Source organism: Pseudophryne corroboree, chromosome 9 (assembly GCF_028390025.1).
Source record: "Pseudophryne corroboree isolate aPseCor3 chromosome 9, aPseCor3.hap2, whole genome shotgun sequence".
NCBI classification, from domain to species: domain Eukaryota; kingdom Metazoa; phylum Chordata; class Amphibia; order Anura; family Myobatrachidae; genus Pseudophryne; species Pseudophryne corroboree.
Genome location: NC_086452.1, coordinates 335,681,388 through 335,700,179, shown reverse-complemented (window position 1 = coordinate 335,700,179; position 18,792 = coordinate 335,681,388). Strand labels below are relative to the sequence as shown.

Below are 18,792 nucleotides of genomic sequence, written 5' to 3'. Positions count from 1 at the left end.
AGGCCATTGAATTGGTGAAACCAGGAGACAGAGGAGGGGATCTCGCTAACAAGTTGTCACGTCGTGAAATGTTCTGGATATTTCAATTACAAACACTACAGCCCAAAGGATTTAATGACAGCTACGAGATCGCCCCCTTTCTTTAAAACACGGTACTTCTATTCCTTAATATCCGCCGTCCGGCAGTCTCTGCACAAACTATCCTTATGATTCCAAACTGCCTACCCAATCCCCCTCCCCGCCACAATACTACCCCCCCCTTTTCCACCTCCATACCCTATCCACACCAGTTGCCATCACCCAAACCCACCTTTCCAACCCCAACCCACTCCCCACCCCCTCCACGGTCCCCCCATCCCTTAAACCACAATGGAACTTCGCCTTAAATACCAGCTCACGAATATTAAATTAGCACTTATACCGCGGTCGGAGCAATAACCTGGCAGGCACAAAATTATTACAGTCATACCACGCTGGAAATGCCCAAATACGCCCGATCTTGGAAGCCAAGCAGCGATGGGCCTGATCAGTACCAGTGAGGGGGACCACCTGGGAAGATCAGGTACTGTATGGAACAAGAATATAATAAATGCCTAAGGGAGGAATATACGCCTTATTCACCCGCATATATAATTGTATGTTAATTATAGAGGAATCACATAATCACTGTCATTCACATAATCACTGTCATTTACACCTCCGTATCTTTGTAATCACAATTATTTCCGATATACAATATATATATATATATACAATTAATTCACTCCAATCTCTAAACTCTCTCTTCTCTATTTTCTGTGCACTTTAATGTTTATTTAGAAACCAGCCTCATTAATAACACTATTTATTATCCTTTTGCTACTAAAGTTGTTTGCAGCCTTTGCATTTGAATGATGTCATTCTGATATCTTCATTTATATATTTCTTTCTATGTGGGGAACCGTTGCCATGACACTGGAGAACCTGGAGAGCCTTTTTCCAGAATGGACTTCTAAGAAATGGCCGCCGCACACTGAGACCCTATGGACATTATCTTTCCAAAAATGGCCGCCGCCATATGGACATACTGAACACTATGTACTAGGAGCCCCTTGATCCTGCATGAACATGCAGCCCAGTTGATCGCGCTAAAACGCCGCGGGCGCATGCGCAGAAGAAACCGGATGTGGGGCGGAAGTGACGCGCCGCATCCGCCGCAACCAGAAGTGTGGCGGAAATACCGCTACTTACTGAATCTAAAGACTGTTTCCTTTATTATTGGACTTTTAAACACTCGTTTTTAACTTATAACATGTTGCACAACCTTTACTAAGCTGTTATTAACTGCTACATGTATAGATTCTTATGCTTAAGAGTATCTGCTTACTAATGAGATCACATGACTTCTAATGATGACATTACCCTCCCACTAAGGGTGATGGCTATAAATAGCTGCTAAGGTTCATTTTGTCCCTACCCTGTGAAGAAGTCTCATCAGACGAAACGCGTTGGGTGACCTGTACCTACCTCAGTCTAAAGATAAGGACACTATTTAATTGCTCTTTTTTATTTGGTGCTTTTAGATCAGTTGTGTATTTTATTGTCCCAATTTTTATGTATCTCCTTTATGTTTGCATTTTTATGTCAATAAATAGCTTTTATATATTTTAACATACTGGCAAATTTTATACTTTTTACGGACACAGAGGTCGCTACTCACCCTCATCCCCCCCTTTTTTTCTCACATTGTTTTTAGGGTTTTACCACCCCTATATTCTTTGAGGGTAACAGCAGTCGCATAGGGGAGTGTCATAGTGAATAGCCTTTGTGAAACAACATATCTGTTTTATAGCACATGTGGCGCAATACTAATTCATACATCTGTGTATATATATATATATATATATATATATATATATATATATATATACACAGATAGGTACATATACATATATATATATATATATATATATATATATATATATATATATATATATATATATATATATATATATAGTGTTTCACAGGATATACTGCCTTGGTATTTTTCTCTGTGTATTTCAGTCACCATATACCACTTAAATCCTCTGTGTTTTGCATCTGCAGTCACACTCCACAGGGGTTCTTTGTCTGGCTAATTGTACTATTACGCCCTAAGGCTACGTTTCCAAATAATGCCTGCTATACAGGGCGGGAGATCCGTGACGGATCCTGCGTTATGCAGTGCTGACGCTGTGGATGCACCTGAGGAAAATATTCCAGCTGAGGGTCCAGTACCGCTTGGTCAGCCTGCAGTATTGGTGGCCCACCAAGACCCACCTTGGGCTGCTTTTTCTAATCTGCTGACTACGCTAGTAACGAGACTTACGCCCCCTCCTGTGCCATTGCAGCCACTTATTGTCCCTGCTGTTAATCCGCCATGGGCGGATACTCTGTCAACTCAGTTACAGCAATTAAATTAGTCTTTGATTAAACAAAAACCTAACCCTCGCCCTCCTTTGGAGGCAATCAAACTGATTCTTAAGATTGATGATGAATCTGCACCTCCAGATACGTCTAAGAGACCTGATAAGTTCAAACGTCAGAAGGTCACTAAATTAGTTTTGCCCCATTCTGACCATTTGGTTGACATACGTCAGGAATCCTGGGAGTCTCCAGGAAAGAAATCCTCCCTGTCTAAGAAGATGCTAGCTCATTATACCCTCGCTGCAGAGTTAAGTAAAAATTGGGAAACACCGCCGCCGGTGGACTCACATGTCGCACGTCTGGTGGTGTCATCTACTCTGCCTTTTACTACAGTCACCTCTTGAAGGAACCGACGGATAAACGTGTGGAGGGTTGCTTGAAGTCTATTTACACCCTTGCAGGTGCTGTGCATAGACCCACTATAGCGGCTTCTTGGGCTGCAAAGGCTATTGAAGCCTGGGCTCAAGAAGTTGAAGAGGAGCTACCTTCTACTTTCTCTGATAATGCCAGACAGTGTCTTTCATATATTGTCACAGCCTCTCATTATATTCAGCAGGCGGCCTCTGATGCCGGTGTCCTGGCAGCCAAAGCATCTACTACGTCGATTCTGGCTCGCCGGATTCTGTGGTTGCGGTCCTGGTCTGTGGATCTGGACTCTAAAAAGACCTTGGAGGTTATCCCTTTTAAGGGAGACATCTTTTTTGGGGAAGATCTGAACAAGATTATTGCTGACTTAGCGTCTGCTAAAACTGCATGTCTGCCAAGTACTAATCCTTCAGCTCCGAAGGCTAAACGTACCAGCTTTCGTTCCTTTCGACCTCCAAGTAAAGCAAAGGGTCAGGCGTACCTGAAACAGGCTCGCACTTCCAAAACCTCCAAGCCCAAACCTAAATGTTCCTGGGCTACCCGTCAGCCTGCTTCCAAACCAGACAAGCCTGCTGCATGATGGGGAGGGCCTCCTCCTGGGGGATCCCAGGGTGGGAGGAAGACTTCTACGATTTGCTCAGGTATGGTTACAGACCACTTCAGATGCCTGGGTAAGGGAAGTCGTCACTCACGTATACGCCATCTCTTTCAAGAAACGTCCCTCTCACCAGGTTTGCTCAACAAATACTCCTTCCTGATCTGGTGACAGCAAAAACTCCCTATTTGGTGGTTCAATCCCTCCTGGACAGAGGAGTGGTGGTGCGGGTGCCTCTGGCTTAAAGAGTCAGGGGGTACTATTCAACGCTGTTCCCAGTTCCGAAACTGAATGGAACCTCACACCCATTCTCAACCTCAAGTCTTTGAATAAATTTGTGAAGGTTTCCAAACTCCATATGGAAACTCTTCACTCTATTGTTCTGGCCTTGTAGCCCAAGGACTATATGGTATCCCTGGACATCCAGGATGCTTACCTATATATACCTATAGCCATGTCGCATCAGCAGTACCTGCGGTTTGCTATTGGCAACCTACATTATCAATTCCAGGCCTTACCTTTTGGACTGGCCACGGCTCAGAGAATCTTCACCAAGGTCATGGAGGTTATGACGGCTCTGCTTCACCGTCAGGGTATCAGGATCCTGCCATATCTCAATGACTTGTTGATCCTGGTGAACGCCCCAGAGGTTCTCCTTCATCATCTTGAAAAGACGGTCCAATTCCTGCAAGCCCACAGGTGGCTCATCAACTGGAAGAAATCCTCCCTGGTCCCTGCTCAGAGCATGGTGCACCTGGGGGCATTGTTGGACACACACAACCAACGGTTGTTCTTGTCTACGGAGAAGGCCCTGAAGCTTTAGGACAGGATAAGACACTTCCTTTATCACCCAAGAGTGTCGATACATTCGGCGATGCAAGTACTAGGCCTCATGGTGTCGGCTTTCGACATGGTAGAGTACGCTCAATTTCATTCCCGCCCCCTGCAGAGGTTAATCCTCTCCAAGTGGGACGGCCTGCCTCTCCGGATCAGATCTCACATGATCTCCTTGACTCCGGAAGTTCATCTGTCACTGAGCTGGTGGCTTCAGGACCAACAATTGAGCAGGGTTCATCCCTTCTGGATCTCCAACTTGGTCTTTCTAACGACGGATGCCAGTCTGCGGGGTTGGGGTGCGGTGTTGGAGCAACACACTCTTCAGGGTCGGTGGACCAGGGAGGGATCTCTTCTCCCGATAAATATTCTGGAGTTGCGGGTAGTGTTCAATGCTTTGGAACTGGCCCTGCCTCTGGTACAGAAAAGGCCTGTTCTAGTACAGTTGGACAACGCCACCACGGTGGCGTACATAAATCATCAAGGCGGCACTCAAAGCCGTATGGTGATGTTGGAAGTGTCGAAGATTCTTCTCTGGGTAGAATGCCATCTGCCAGCCATATCGGCAGTGTTCATTCCAGGTGTCCTCATCCAGAAGTATTTCCACTCCTAGTGGACAAGTGGGGCCTACCGGATGTAGACCTGATGGTGTCTCGACACAATCACAAGGTTCCAGTCTTCGGAGCAAGGACAAGGGATTCTCAAGCAGAGTTCGTGGATGCACTGGCAATTCCATGGAACTTTCGGCTGCCATACGTGTTCCCTCCGGTGTCAATCCTGCCCAGGGTAATTTGGAAGTTCAAGCAAGAAGGAGGAATACTTCTTCTACTCGCTCCAGCGTGGCCCAGACGGCATTGGTTCTCATACCTGCAGGGTCTCTCGATAGAGCGTACTCCTCTACTTCCTCAACGCCCAGACCTCCTCGTTCAGGGCCCCTGTGTATCCCAGGATTTGGCCCGACTTACTTTGACGGCGTGGCGCTTGAAGCTTCAGTCCTGAGGGCTAAAGGTTTTTTTGAGGCGGTCATTCAGACGATGTTGAAAGCCCGCAAACCGGCTTCGGCTCGGATTTATTATAGAGTCTAAAATTCTTACTTCACCTGGTATCCGGCTAAGAATGTTGATGCATACAAGTTCAGTACTGCCAAACTTTTGGCGTTTCTGCAACAGGGCCTGGACTCAGGCCTTCGTCTGGCCTCCCTCAAGGTTTATATATCTGCCTTGTCGGTGTGGTTTCATAGAAAAATTTTGACTCTGCCTGACGTTCATACCTTCACTCAGGGTATTTTCCGGATTCAACCTACCTATGTCCCTCCTGTGGCTCCTTGGGATTTGTTGGTTGTTCTGAATGCCCTGCAAGAGTCTCCATTTTAACCTCTTGAGTCTGTGGACCTTAAATGGCTTACGTTTAAGTTCTTGTAGGTCTCCCTTTCTGATTTTTCACCGTGAGGTTTTTAGAACTCGCCCTGGTTATCTACCTAAGGTGGTGTCATCTTTCCACCTTAACCAGGAGATTGTGGTTCCGGCCTTTATCTCTCCTGATTTGTCCTCCAAAGAGCAGTCTTTGGATGTGGTATGGGCTCTCCGTATCTATGTGAAGAGAACCGCCTCCCTTAGGAGGCATGATTCTTTCTTTGTTCTCTTTGGTTTTCACAGACGTGACTGGCCTGCGAATAAGCAAACCTTGGCCAGATGGATTAGAATGGTGATTGCACAAGCTTATGTACAGGCTGGACTTCCAGCTTCTGCTACTATCAAGGCCCATTCTACTCGGTCTGTTGGACCTTCTTGGGCGGCCCGCCATGGCGCATCCCTAGAACAATTCTGCAAGGCGGCTACGTGGTCCTCAGTGAACACGTTCATCAGGTTCTATGCCTTTGATACTTCCGCCTCCCAGGATGCTTCCTTTGGAAGCCGGGTTCTTGTGCCCGCTACAGTGCGTCCCCGCCCATGAGGAACTGCTTTAGGACATCCCCGATGTTATTCCTTGTGGAATACCAGTGTACCCCGCTGCAGACAAGGAGATTCATGGTAAGAACTTACCTTTGTTAAATCTCTTTCTGTGAGGTACACTGGATTCCACAGGGCACCCACCCTGATGCACTTAGGTTCTTTGGGTTTGTATGGCATTAGCCGCTGGTACCTTCTCCTGTCGTGAGAATGTGGTTCGCTGTGGCTACTGTTATCGTCTCTTCTACCTGCTACTGCATTGGACTGGTTAATGAAACTGAGTTCCAGTGCCTGGAGGCGGGGTTATAGAGGCGGCGGTGCAATGCATCCTGGGAACAGTCAAAGCTTTAGCCTGTTGGTGCCTCGGATCAAGATCCAACTCTACACCCGATGTTATTCCATGTGGAATCCAGTGTACCTCGCATAAAGATATTTAACAAAGGTAAGTTTTTACCATAAATTTCCTTTTACAATATATTGTGATGCAAATAAAGGAGATATATGTTATTGTCGGTTAAATCCTTGTCTTCGACTTCACAGCGGACACGGATGACTGTGAGTATAGCCTGGAGAGGAAGAGACTGGGCACCAATATAGTTCAACTTTCATTTCTGGCATTCCTTGCTCCCTCTCTTCTTTACCCCACCCCCAGGCAGTCAGTTAAGTTAGCAAGCCCATGGCAAGGAGCGAAAAGGAGAAGGAAGGTGGGCACACACTGAGAAATAACACACACCATGTGGCAGCCTTGCAAACTGCTCTGCAGAGGCGCCACATCCAGCTGCCCAAGAGGTTCCCACTGATTGGGTGGAATAAGCAGTCATCCCAGCAGGGGCAAGAAGAGCCGCTGCAGAATAAGCCTGGTGGATAGTCAAATAAAGCAACCTGGCAAAAGTAGGCTTAATACCCGGGCAGCCCTGTTTGTGAAAATCTTACAGGACAAACAGAGAATACTGTACGTCTTGCAGAAATTTTTAATCCTGTCCACATAAATCCGGAGAGCCCTCACAACACCCAAAGAGGCTTTCCCCAGCAAAGTGTCTGGTACTTTTAAAGAAGGGACGACAATCTAGACACAATCGTGTCTGGAGGACAGCTCGGTCCAAGTGAAAAATCAAAAACAGGGAGCGGCAAGACAAGGTGCTCAAGTCTTCTCTGTAAGTACACAAATGTCCACTGTATCCAAGGGCTCAAAGGGAAAATACAGAAGAACCCTAAGGACCAAAAGATAGGTGCAAAGGAGCCACTGGCGGTTCAAAGCATCTACACGTGAAGGATGCCCTGAAAGAACATCCATACATCCATGAACAGCCTAATCTGCCTCTGGAAGAGAACAGAAAGGGCTGAAACCTGTACCTGCAAAGAAGAGGTCCAAATCCAGACCCACTTGCAAAAAAAAAGACAGGATTCGTGAAAGCTTGAATGATCTGGGGTGGAAGCCTCTAACCAAACACCAATCAAAGTAGATTCTCCAAACTCTGTAATAAATTCTGTCCAAATGTGTCTTTCGGGCATTAAGCTTGGTACAAATAACTTCTTAAATATACGTTATGGTAAGAACTTACCATTGATAACAGTATTTCTCCTAAGTCCACAGGTTCCACAGGATAACATTGATATGATGAAGCGACAGCTAATTTGCACCAGTCAAAGCTTTTCGGCCTCGTCCATATATCCCCGCACCTCCTGGCTCAGGTACATCAGTTGTATTCCCAAAGCTCAAGGCAGGAGCATCATAGATAGCCCTAATCAGACGAGAAGAACACACATGCACACCCTTCCGTACAAGAAGGAAGATGTTAGTGAGTAAAAGGATCCTCAAATCAGGTGCATCAGGGTGGGATCCCTGTGGAACCTGTGGACTTAGGAGAAATACTGTTTCAACGGTAAGTTCTTACCATAACGTATATTTCTCTGGCAGGGTCCACAGGTTATCCACAGGATAACATTGGGATTTCCCAAAGCAATTTAGTGGTGGGGATGCTCCTGATTGGACAGGAGAATCCTTCGCCGAATTCAGCGTCCTGAGAGGCAAAGGTATCCATGGCATAATGTCTAATGAATGTGTTAATGGAAGACCATGTGGCTGCCTTACATATCTGTTCTTCTGAAGCACCACGTTGTGCTGCCCATCATGGACGAGTAGAGTGAGCAGAGACATTAGCCAGAACAGGGAGGTCAGCTTGAGAATATGCTTCTGAAATAGTCATCTGATGGCACGGGTATGATCCATGTAGATCCTTAAGGCATGGACCACGTCCAGCGATGCATTTCCCGCAGAAAGGCCTGGTTCCTGGAAAGCCAGGACTACAATCTCTTCGTTAAGGTGAAACTTAGACACCACCTTAGGAAGATACCCAGATCTAGTTCTGAGAACTGCTTTATCTGGATAAAGAAAAAATCAGAAATAGGGAACGACATCACAATGCCCCTAAATCTGACAATCTTCTAGCCAACGCCATGACCAGTAGAAAGAGAACTGTAGCTGTCAACCATTTAAGATCCACTTTATTAAGTGGTTCAAATGGGCAACTTGAAAAAAAGTACACACATCCTGTAAGTTGACAATTTTCTTTTGGAACCATACAGTCAATGCTGACAGTTGCACTCTCAAGGAAGCCACCTTCAAACCTTTATCCATTCCTGCCTGAAGGAATGCTAAGACTGTGGAAATTCTGAAAGACCTAGGGTCCATTTTCCGTTCCCTGCACCAATGCATATAGGTTTGCCATATTCAGTGATAAATTCGAGCTGAGGAAGGTTTCCTTGCTCTGAGAATTATGTGAATTACCTCTTGTGAGAATTCTGTTGACTTCAGGATAGAGGTCTCAAGAGCCACGCCGTCAAAGACAGTCGATCCAGATGTCTGTGATAACAAGGACAGTCAGTAGATCTGGACGTTGAGGGAGCAGGAATGGTGCATCCATCGACATTCTCTGTAGATCTGTGTACCAATGTCTTCTGGGCCATGCCGGAGTTATTAGCATCCCGGCACCAATTCCTTGCTTTATCTTTTTCACCACTCTGGGTAATAAGGTGATTGGAGGAAACACATAGGCCAGATGAAAATCCCATCTCACCGACAGGGCATCCACAAAGATCGCTCTGGGATCTTTTGTTCTTGTCGCATATGCGAGAACTTTGTTGTTCTGATGTGACACCATGAGATCTATCCCCCACCTGTCGAATAGGGTCTGGAAGACCTCCGGATGTAGAGCCCATTCACAGGCCTGAATAGCATGTTGACTGAGAAAATCCGCTTCCCAGTTTAGGACTCCTGAAACGAACACTGCGGACAAGGCTGGATGATGAAGTTCTGCCTTCTTCAGTGTGTGACTTACCTCCTTCATAACTTTTTTAAAATATATTTATTGGCAGGCAACCTTCTTCCTTGGTCCATTGCCCCTGGAAACAATACCTTCCTTACACTGCTCCCTAGCCCTGGAGACTGGCATTTGTTGTCAGAATTTCCCAATCTGATATCCAAAAGGGTCTCCCCTTGTCCAGATGGGATGTCTGTAGCCACTCGGCTAATGTCCTTCTTACTTCCATTGTAAGGACCATAGTCTGAGTTTTTATCATCTGATGCAACCCATTCCATTTGGCAAGGATCAGATGCTGCAAAGGCCTCAAGTGGAACTGTACATACTCCACCGTGTCGAATGTTGACACCATCAATCCCATCACACGCATTGCTGCGTGAATGGATACCTTTTGACTAAGTAGCAACTCCTGAATCCTTGACTGAACTTTGGATATCTTGTTCAGTGGTAAAATTACTCTCTGAAGGCTTGTATTCAGTACAGCCCAAAGTGAGTCATCCGCTGTGACGGAACCAGAGACAATTTTGCCCAAATTATGAGCCACCCGTGCTTCTGCAGACACGTTATTGTCTGTTGCAGATGACACAGGAGCAATAAGCTGCCATAACCACCATAATTTTGGTAAATACTCTGGGGGCTGTGGCTAACCCAAAAGGTAGGGCCTGGAACTGAAAATGCTGTTGGATGATAGCGAACCTGAGATAGCACTGATGGGACCGAGCTATAGAAACATGTAGGTAAGCATCCTGGATATCCAGGGATACCATATAATCCCCTAGCTCCATAGCCAAAATGATGGCACGTAAAGTCTCCAAATGACACGAGGACATGCACTGAGACTGGAGGGGGGGAGGTTCAGGGGAAATTTGCGGAAAAATTATTTCACAGAAAGGGTAGTGGACAAGTGGAATAGCCTCCCATCAGAGGTGGTAGAGGCTAAGACAGTAGAGCAATTTAAACATGCATGGGATAGACATAAGGATATCCTTACAAAGAAATAAGGATCAAATAAGGTTAGTGATAAAAAATAATATTTAAAAAAAAAAAAAAAAAAAAAAAAAGGGGGCAGACTAGATGGGCCAAGTGGTTCTTATCTGCCGACAAATTCTATGTTTCTATGAAACTGGAGGTACCCAAATGTATTTGTTCAGCACATGGAGATTAAGAATGAGCCGGAATGACCCATTTTGCTTCTGAACTAGAAACAGGTTGGAGTAAAAACCCTGTCCTCGTTGTGCAGGAGGAACTGGAATGATTACTCCTGACTGAAGCAATTTCTGAACTGCCTCTTGCAAAGCCCTGGCCTTCGTCTCTACCCGAGACGGGCTGGTACAAAAAAAACCCTTTGCGGAGGGTGCTTCTTGAAGGTAAATGCATAACCTAGAGATACCGCTTCCTGCACCCAGGCATCTGTAGTAGACTGCTGCCAGATCTGTGCAAACTGAAGAAGTCGGCCCCCCACCCTGGGATCCCCCAGGTGGAGGCCCGCACCATCAGGCGGATGGCTTATTTTCTGTTTTACCAAGGGGTCCTCTGGTAGCCCAATGCTTTTTAGTCTTAAAGGACTTGTTGTATTGGGGCTGCTTGCCATCACTTTTTCCTTTAGCTTTTCCTTGAAACCAAAAGGGCCGAAAAGCTGGAACTTTAGGTTTGAATTTGTATGTGGAAGGAAACTTTACCTTCTTGGAATCTGCTTCTGACTCCCAAATATCTGTAAATTATTTACCAAAAAGAATATCTCCAGAAAATGGCAAGGATTCCAAAACCTTCTTAGAGTCTGAATCAGCTTTCCACGTATGTAGCCAAACTGTTCTGCGAGCAGCTATTGTTGAAGCTGATGCCCTCGAGGCAATAGTACCCATATCCAATGCTGCTTCTTCCAAGAACATCGCAGCCTGTTTTATATGTGCTATATGGGATTTTTGCAAAAGATCCCCTTCCAATGCATCAGCCCAGGCAGCCACTGCCTTTGCCATCCAAGCTGAAGCCATGGCTGGTCTTAGGACTGCCCCAGGCAGGGAAAAATGATTTTAAAAAAAAAAAATCCACTCTCCTATCGGTGACATCATTTAATGATGTTGAAGGCAGCGGTAATGTAGATTTTCGCACTAATCGAATCACATGCGTATCTACTTTGGGAGCCACCTCCCTTTTTAAACAATCCCCAGCTGGAAGAGGATAATTGGAATTCCATTTCCTAGGAATACTAAACTTCTTACTGGGCATAGCCCAAGCCTCTTCTATGATTTCCGTCAGCTGATCTGACCCAGGCAACTCAGTCTGAACGGTTTTGGGACGTTTAAACATAATTGCCTTGGTTTTTAACACAGGCTCTGTGATTCCTCTAAGGATAGAACGGCTTTCATTGCCTTAATTAACTCAGCTATATCCACTGAGCTGAGACCTTCCTCCTCCTCTTCGTATGCCAAACCAGAGTTTATTGAGCTTTCATCCTCCGATGAAGCCTCATCTGAAACATGTGTAGCCTGTGAGGATGAAGATTTACTTACCACTGGCTTACCAGCCTGTTTCTTTTGAGAGGCTGCTGCTGGAAATGATAAATCACAGGTGGGAAGTTGCATGTAAGGGTTAATCGTGTACAGGAGCTGGAATTATCCGCTCAGCTATACTGGATAATGTTAGTGCAAGCATAGCCCAAAGGGGATCAACCTGCACCTGAATCTGCCTTGTATTTTTCAAGAGACCCTGGTGAAAACTAGAGATGAGCGCCTGAAATTTTTCGGGTTTTGTGTTCTGGTTTTGGGTTCGGTTCCGCGGCCGTGTTTTCGGTTCGAACGCGTTTTGGCAAAACCTCACCGAATTTTTTTTGTCGGATTCGGGTGTGTTTTGGATTCGGGTGTTTTTTTCAAAAAACACTAAAAAACAGCTTAAATCATAGAATTTGGGGGTCATTTTGATCCCAAAGTATTATTAACCTCAAAAACCATAATTTACACTCATTTTCAGTCTATTCTGAATACCTCACACCTCACAATATTATTTTTAGTCCTAAAATTTGCACCGAGGTCGCTGTGTGAGTAAGATAAGCGACCCTAGTGGCCGACACAAACACCGGGCCCATCTAGGAGTGGCACTGCAGTGTCACGCAGGATGTCCCTTCCAAAAAACCCTCCCCAAACAGCACATGACGCAAAGAAAAAAAGAGGCGCAATGAGGTAGCTGTGTGAGTAAGATTAGCGACCCTAGTGGCCGACACAAACACCGGGCCCATCTAGGAGTGGCACTGCAGTGTCACGCAGGATGGCCCTTCCAAAAAACCCTCCCCAAACAGCACATGACGCAAAGAAAAAAAGAGGCGCAATGAGGTAGCTGTGTGAGTAAGATTAGCGACCCTAGTGGCCGACACAAACACCGGGCCCATCTAGGAGTGGCACTGCAGTGTCACGCAGGATGTCCCTTCCAAAAAACCCTCCCCAAACAGCACATGACGCAAAGAAAAAAAGAGGCGCAATGAGGTAGCTGACTGTGTGAGTAAGATTAGCGACCCTAGTGGCCGACACAAACACCGGGCCCATCTAGGAGTGGCACTGCAGTGTCACGCAGGATGTCCCTTCCAAAAAACCCTCCCCAATCAGCACATGATGCAAAGAAAAAGAAAAGAAAAAAGAGGTGCAAGATGGAATTGTCCTTGGGCCCTCCCACCCACCCTTATGTTGTATAAACAAAACAGGACATGCACACTTTAACCAACCCATCATTTCAGTGACAGGGTCTGCCACACGACTGTGACTGATATGACGGGTTGGTTTGGACCCCCCCCAAAAAAGAAGCAATTAATCTCTCCTTGCACAAACTGGCTCTACAGAGGCAAGATGTCCACCTCATCTTCACCCTCCGATATATCACCGTGTACATCCCCCTCCTCACAGATTATCAATTCGTCCCCACTGGAATCCACCATCTCAGCTCCCTGTGTACTTTGTGGAGGCAATTGCTGCTGGTCAATGTCTCCGCGGAGGAATCGATTATAATTCATTTTAATGAACATCATCTTCTCCACATTTTCTGGATGTAACCTCGTACGCCGATTGCTGACAAGGTGAGCGGCGGCACTAAACACTCTTTCGGAGTACACACTTGTGGGAGGGCAACTTAGGTAGAATAAAGCCAGTTTGTGCAAGGGCCTCCAAATTGCCTCTTTTTCCTGCCAGTATAAGTACGGACTGTGTGACGTGCCTACTTGGATGCGGTCACTCATATAATCCTCCACCATTCTATCAATGTTGAGAGAATCATATGCAGTGACAGTAGACGACATGTCCGTAATCGTTGTCAGGTCCTTCAGTCCGGACCAGATGTCAGCATCAGCAGTCGCTCCAGACTGCCCTGCATCACCGCCAGCGGGTGGGCTCGGAATTCTGAGCCTTTTCCTCGCACCCCCAGTTGCGGGAGAATGTGAAGGAGGAGATGTTGACAGGTCGCGTTCCGCTTGACTTGACAATTTTGTCACCAGCAGGTCTTTCAACCCCAGCAGACTTGTGTCTGCCGGAAAGAGAGATCCAAGGTAGGCTTTAAATCTAGGATCGAGCACGGTGGCCAAAATGTAGTGCTCTGATTTCAACAGATTGACCACCCGTGAATCCTTGTTAAGCGAATTAAGGGCTGCATCCACAAGTCCCACATGCCTAGCGGAATCGCTCCCTTTTAGCTCCTTCTTCAATGCCTCCAGCTTCTTCTGCAAAAGCCTGATGAGGGGAATGACCTGACTCAGGCTGGCAGTGTCTGAACTGACTTCACGTGTGGCAAGTTCAAAGGGCATCAGAACCTTGCACAACGTTGAAATCATTCTCCACTGCACTTGAGACAGGTGCATTCCACCTCCTATATCGTGCTCAATTGTATAGGCTTGAATGGCCTTTTGCTGCTCCTCCAACCTCTGAAGCATATAGAGGGTTGAATTCCACCTCGTTACCACTTCTTGCTTCAGATGATGGCAGGGCAGGTTCAGTAGTTTTTGGTGGTGCTCCAGTCTTCTGTACGTGGTGCCTGTACGCCGAAAGTGTCCCGCAATTTTTCTGGCCACCGACAGCATCTCTTGCACGCCCCTGTCGTTTTTTAAAAAATTCTGCACCACCAAATTCAAGGTATGTGCAAAACATGGGACGTGCTGGAATTTGCCCATATTTAATGCACACACAATATTGCTGGCGTTGTCCGATGCCACAAATCCACAGGAGAGTCCAATTGGGGTAAGCCATTCCGCGATGATCTTCCTCAGTTGCCGTAAGAGGTTTTCAGCTGTGTGCGTATTCTGGAAAGCGGTGATACAAAGCGTAGCCTGCCTAGGAAAGAGTTGGCGTTTGCGAGATGCTGCTACTGGTGCCGCCGCTGCTGTTCTTGCGGCGGGAGTCCATACATCTACCCAGTGGGCTGTCACAGTCATATAGTCCTGACCCTGCCCTGCTCCACTTGTCCACATGTCCGTGGTTAAGTGGACATTGGGTACAACTGCATTTTTTAGGACACTGGTGAGTCTTTTTCTGACGTCCGTGTACATTCTCGGTATCGCCTGCCTAGAGAAGTGGAACCTAGATGGTATTTGGTAACGGGGGCACACTGCCTCAATAAATTGTCTAGTTCCCTGTGAACTAACGGCGGATACCGGACGCACGTCTAACACCAACATAGTTGTCAAGGCCTCAGTTATCCGCTTTGCAGTAGGATGACTGCTGTGATATTTCATCTTCCTCGCAAAGGACTGTTGAACAGTCAATTGCTTACTGGAAGTAGTACAAGTGGGCTTACGACTTCCCCTCTGGGATGACCATCGACTCCCAGCGGCAACAACAGCAGCGCCAGCAGCAGTAGGCGTTACACGCAAGGATGCATCGGAGGAATCCCAGGCAGGAGAGGACTCGTCAGAATTGCCAGTGACATGGCCTGCAGGACTATTGGCATTCCTGGGGAAGGAAGAAATTGACACTGAGGGAGTTGGTGGGGTGGTTTGCGTGAGCTTGGTTACAAGAGGAAGGGATTTACTGGTCAGTGGACTGCTTCCGCTGTCACCCAAAGTTTTTGAACTTGTCACTGACTTATTATGAATGCGCTGCAGGTGACGTATAAGGGAGGATGTTCCGAGGTGGTTAACGTCCTTACCCCTACTTATTACAGCTTGACAAAGGGAACACACGGCTTGACACCTGTTGTCCGCATTTCTGGTGAAATACCTCCACACCGAAGAGCTGATTTTTTTGGTATTTTCACCTGGCATGTCAACGGCCATATTCCTCCCACGGACAACAGGTGTCTCCCCGGGTGCCTGACTTAAACCACCTCACCATCAGAATCCTCCTGGTCAATTTCCTCCCCAGCGCCAGCAACACCCATATCCTCCTCATCCTGGTGTACTTCAACACTGACATCTTCAATCTGACTATCAGGAACTGGACTGCGGGTGCTCCTTCCAGCACTTGCAGGGGGCGTGCAAATGGTGGAAGGCGCATGCTCTTCACGTCCAGTGTTGGGAAGGTCAGGCATCGCAACCGACACAATTGGACTCTCCTTGTGGATTTGGGATTTCGAAGAATGCACAGTTCTTTGCTGTGCTGCTTTTGCCAGCTTGAGTCTTTTCATTTTTCTAGCGAGAGGCTGAGTGCTTCCATCCTCATGTGAAGCTGAACCACTAGCCATGAACATAGGCCAGGGCCTCAGCCGTTCCTTGCCACTCCGTGTGGTAAATGGCATATTGGCAAGTTTACGCTTCTCCTCCGACAATTTTATTTTAGGTTTTGGAGTCCTTTTTTTACTGATATTTGGTGTTTTGGATTTGACATGCTCTGTACTATGACATTGGGCATCGGCCTTGGCAGACGACGTTGCTGGCATTTCATCGTCTCGGCCATGACTAGTGGCAGCAGCTTCAGCACGAGGTGGAAGTGGATCTTGATCTTTCCCTAATTTTGGAACCTCAACATTTTTGTTCTCCATATTTTAATAGGCACAACTAAAAGGCACCTCAGGTAAACAATGGAGATGGATGGATTGGATACTAGTATACAATTATGGACGGGCTGCCGAGTGCCGACACAGAGGTAGCCACAGCCGTGAACTACCGCACTGTACTGTGTCTGCTGCTAATATATAGACTGGTTGATAAAGAGATAGTATACTCGTAACTAGTATGTATGTATAAAGAAAGAAAAAAAAACCACGGTTAGGTGGTATATACAATTATGGACGGGCTGCCGAGTGCCGACACAGAGGTAGCCACAGCCGTGAACTACCGCACTGTACTGTGTCTGCTGCTAATATAGACTGGTTGATAAAGAGATAGTATACTCGTAACTAGTATGTATGTATAAAGAAAGAAAAAAAAACCACGGTTAGGTGGTATATACAATTATGGACGGGCTGCCGAGTGCCGACACAGAGGTAGCCACAGCCGTGAACTACCGCACTGTACTGTGTCTGCTGCTAATATATAGACTGGTTGATAAAGAGATAGTATACTCGTAACTAGTATGTATGTATAAAGAAAGAAAAAAAAACCACGGTTAGGTGGTATATACAATTATGGACGGGCTGCCGAGTGCCGACACAGAGGTAGCCACAGCCGTGAACTACCGCACTGTACTGTGTCTGCTGCTAATATATAGACTGGTTGATAAAGAGATAGTATACTCGTAACTAGTATGTATGTATAAAGAAAGAAAAAAAAACCACGGTTAGGTGGTATATACAATTATGGACGGGCTGCCGAGTGCCGACACAGAGGTAGCCACAGCCGTGAACTACCGCACTGTACTGTGTCTGCTGCTAATATAGACTGGTTGATAAAGAGATAGTATACTCGTAACTAGTATGTATGTATAAAGAAAGAAAAAAAAACCACGGTTAGGTGGTATATACAATTATGGACGGGCTGCCGAGTGCCGACACAGAGGTAGCCACAGCCGTGAACTACCGCACTGTACTGTGTCTGCTGCTAATATAGACTGGTTGATAAAGAGATAGTATACTCGTAACTAGTATGACTATAAAGAAAGAAAAAAAAACCACGGTTAGGTGGTATATACAATTATGGACGGGCTGCCGAGTGCCGACACAGAGGTAGCCACAGCCGTGAACTACCGCACTGTACTGTGTCTGCTGCTAATATAGACTGGTTGATAAAGAGATAGTATACTACTAATATTATATATACTGGTGGTCAGGTCACTGGTCACTAGTCACACTGGCAGTGGCACTCCTGCAGCAAAAGTGTGCACTGTTTAATTTTAATATAATATTATGTACTCCTGGCTCCTGCTATAACCTATAACTGGCACTGCAGTAGTGCTCCCCAGTCTCCCCCACAATTATAAGCTGTGTGAGCTGAGCAGTCAGACAGATATATAATATATATAGATGATGCAGCACACTGGCCTGAGCCTGAGCAGTGCACACAGATATGGTATGTGACTGACTGAGTCACTGTGTGTATCGCTTTTTTCAGGCAGAGAACGGATATATTAAATAAACTGCACTGTGTGTCTGGTGGTCACTCACTATATAATATATTATGTACTCCTGGCTCCTGCTATAACCTATAACTGGCACTGCAGTAGTGCTCCCCAGTCTCCCCCACAATTATAAGCTGTGTGAGCTGAGCAGTCAGACAGATATATATAATATTATATATAGATAATAGATGATGCAGCACACTGGCCTGAGCCTGAGCAGTGCACACAGATATGGTATGTGACTGAGTCACTGTGTGCTGTGTATCGCTTTTTTCAGGCAGAGAACGGATTATAAAGTAAACTGCACTGTCCTCACTAGTAAACTCTCTCCACTCAGTCTCTACACTTCTACAGTAACAGTACTCCTCCTAGTCAGCTCCAGTAAATCTCTCTCAGTCTCTTATAATCTAAATGGAGGACGCCAGCCACGTCCTCTCCCTATCAATCTCAATGCACGTGTGAAAATGGCGGCGACGCGCGGCTCCTTATATAGAATCCGAGTCTCGCGATAGAATCCGAGCCTCGCGAGAATCCGACAGCGTCATGATGACGTTCGGGCGCGCTCGGGTTAACCGAGCAAGGCGGGAAGATCCGAGTCGCTCGGACCCGTGAAAAAAAACATGAAGTTCTGGCGGGTTCGGATTCAGAGAAACCGAACCCGCTCATCTCTAGAAAACTAAAACAATTTGCACACAACCCATCCTAAACCAGATCCTGAGAGGTTAACCCAGCTTTGCAAGACAAACATGATATGAGTGTTGGTGTTGCTGTGAGTGTATCTTCCTCACCTTTGCCGCTCTTAGACATGATAAATAAATCAA

General features: G+C 46.3%; 1 pseudogene; it reads left to right on the top strand.

Moving 5' to 3' along the window:
* The first annotated feature begins 455 nt into the window (after positions 1-455).
* Positions 456-574, top strand: LOC134963874 (5S ribosomal RNA; annotated as a pseudogene).
* The last annotated feature ends 18,218 nt before the right edge of the window (positions 575-18,792 follow it).